Source organism: Pteropus vampyrus, unplaced genomic scaffold (assembly GCF_000151845.1).
Source record: "Pteropus vampyrus isolate Shadow unplaced genomic scaffold, Pvam_2.0 Scaffold851, whole genome shotgun sequence".
Classification (NCBI taxonomy): Eukaryota; Metazoa; Chordata; class Mammalia; order Chiroptera; family Pteropodidae; genus Pteropus; species Pteropus vampyrus.
The window spans coordinates 36,559-39,216 of NW_011889632.1; positions in this window are offsets into that span (position 1 = coordinate 36,559).

Genomic DNA, 2,658 nt, shown 5'->3' on the forward strand with positions numbered 1-2,658 from the left:
ACAGCCATCAAAGACCAAGGGTCCTGTGTCATGACCACAAGGAAGTGGATTCTGCCAACAACCTGAACAAGCAAATTCTTCCCCTGAAGCCTTGCTAGACCCCGAGGAAAGGACCCAGCTAAGCTATGCCTGGACTCAACTTATAGAAACCGTGAGATAATAAATGTTATTTCATGCTATTCAAGTTGTGCTAATGTCTTTTGTTTTTTTGTCGTTCGTTTTGTTTTGTTTTTGCAGCAGTAAAAAGCGAATACAGATGTATGCGTGCGCTGGCACTTTATTAGCTATCGATGATGTAGTGGTAAGGGAGATGAGAATCATGCCCTCGTAGCCGATAAAGACTAATAGGGGAGACAGGTGTAGTAAGACTTGCCACCATGAATGTCACCATGTGGGAAGTAAAGGGAGGTAGAGAAACACCTCCGAGTAAGGGTCAAAAGAAGACCTCCTTGGGAAGGTGATGTTCGAGGCTTGAAGGATGAGGGGAGGTTAACCAAATGAAGACGTGGTGGAAGAAATCTGCGGAACTCTGAACCAGGACGCAGAAGAGAGCTGAGCATATACAAGAGTATGAAGAGAGACGTAGAAGGACCCTACAGAACAGACCTTTCAGGAATTGTCAGGTGAGAACTGCCTGCAAAGAAGACAGAGGAGGAGCCAGCGAGCAGGTAAAGGGAGCTGTCCTTGGGCTCTGTAATTTAGACGGGAGGCTTTATCTTAAGTGGTGACAGGAAGAAGCCAATCCATAGAGGAAGTTGAAAAGTACAGAAAAGCGAGATACTCAATGAAGCAAGTCCGTGAGGAGGTCGGAGGAGATAATAAGGCCTTACTTCTAGGAAGGATGGAAAAGAGCGAATGAGAAAACAAGTGTTTGCAGGTGGGCGGTGGGAAGTCGAGTGACGTTACCTTCAGAGGGTTTCGCATCCCTCTGCTCCCAAGCCAGAGGTCATGCGCTGACAGTCGGAGGACAGAGGAGGATGTCCGACCTGGCCGTTACGCTGAATTACACAGACAGAGGACTTGGAAAATACAGATCGTCAGTAAGCACTGAAGACCTGATTTCACAGTTACAAAAGGTGATCAGAGCAGGGAGCATCGGGCGGTGATTCAGAAGCGGGAAGCAGGGAGAAACTGGAGATGAGGCTGAGACAGGAAACAGGCAAACAGAGGGGCTCGTGGTTCGGATGGGCCAAAGATTACAAGAAAAAGAAGCATAGTTGAATGAAACGGCCTAGTGTCCAAATTTGAGATGGTTTTTGTGTATGCGTGAGGAGAAAGCTGTGGATCTTAGTCATCACCTAGATCTATTTTTGCTTTTTGCGTTGGTAGGGAAGGCTCAGGGTATATCGATGTCCAAGAACCAACCCACCTCTGCAGTCTCTGCAGACACACCGGTTGACCGCCTTCCCCATGGGATGGAACCCCAAACCCCTTCAGTCTTTGCAGAGTCTCTTGCTCCTGTGGCCCTATCATCTCCCTCTCCCCATCTCACTGACCTTCCCTATCCCTCTGCCTTTTTAACAGATGACCCCCATGTCATAGTGTTCCTCCCCTGCGTGTAACTCGTATATCACTCTGGACTCCAACTTCTGCGTTGCTCGAAAACCTCTCAATTCTGTATTTTTAGGTATCTTGGTCAATGGGTCTGGGATGCTGTGCCTCTGCCCACCGTACGCTAGGTGAGGGAAGGGCCCCGTGCCCATCAGAGCTTTTCCCAGGAGCACGGAGCCCTACCAAAGCCCGCAGCTGCTAGCCGTAAATACAGAACTCCTTGGTTATTGCCCAGACATCATCTGAGATCCAGATCTTGGTCTCCAGCTGTCTGCTAGAAATGACCATCCATCTCCTTCAAGGACATCAAATATAACATGCCCCGTCTCTCCTAATTCACGACCAGGCTTCTGATCCTTTACGTGTGAAAACATTGGTTCTGTTCGTATTGTCTTCTATCCAGTTGCCCAAGTGAGAAGCATGGATGTTAACCCGGACATCTTTCTATTTTTCTACTCATAGTCAGTACATCTGGATCGTACAGATGCTGCTTCTCCCAGTTCAGAAATTTGATGACGTTTCTCTACCATGAATGTATTAATGTCACCTCCTCTGATTTCTACAAGACAAAAATCTAAATTCCTTTACCAAGGAATTCAGGCCTTTTGCTATCTGACATTCGCTCGCCTACAAATGATTTTTTTTATATTCTCCTTTCCCCTCTGTAGACATTTATTGTCCGCCCTCCAGTATTACTTATTTAAAGACATTTTCTAGGACGTGCCACATTTTTTAGGCTTTTTTGGACTTTTATTTAACTATAGCCTCAGTTTTATAATATTCTCCCCTAATTTGTCTGCCTCTTTGGTGACACCGCCGCCGACTCCGCCCACCGCCAGAATGCGTTTTTGGTATGTCCTCACAGAGCGCTCATCTCCATTATAACAGTTGTCACTAGATGTCGGAATCGGTCATTGATGAGCGAATCATAGTCACTCATGTATCCCTAGCATGTGCGGAGCCTACCAGAGAGCTGACGATCCCACACTTTTTGAATAAACAGATGGGGGGTTGTTGCTACATTTCTCATTGTTCTCACAGTTTATGTGATGAAGTGGCCAGGGGTCACAGCACAAGTTCTTATTGTCATTTTTTTTACTGGATGTC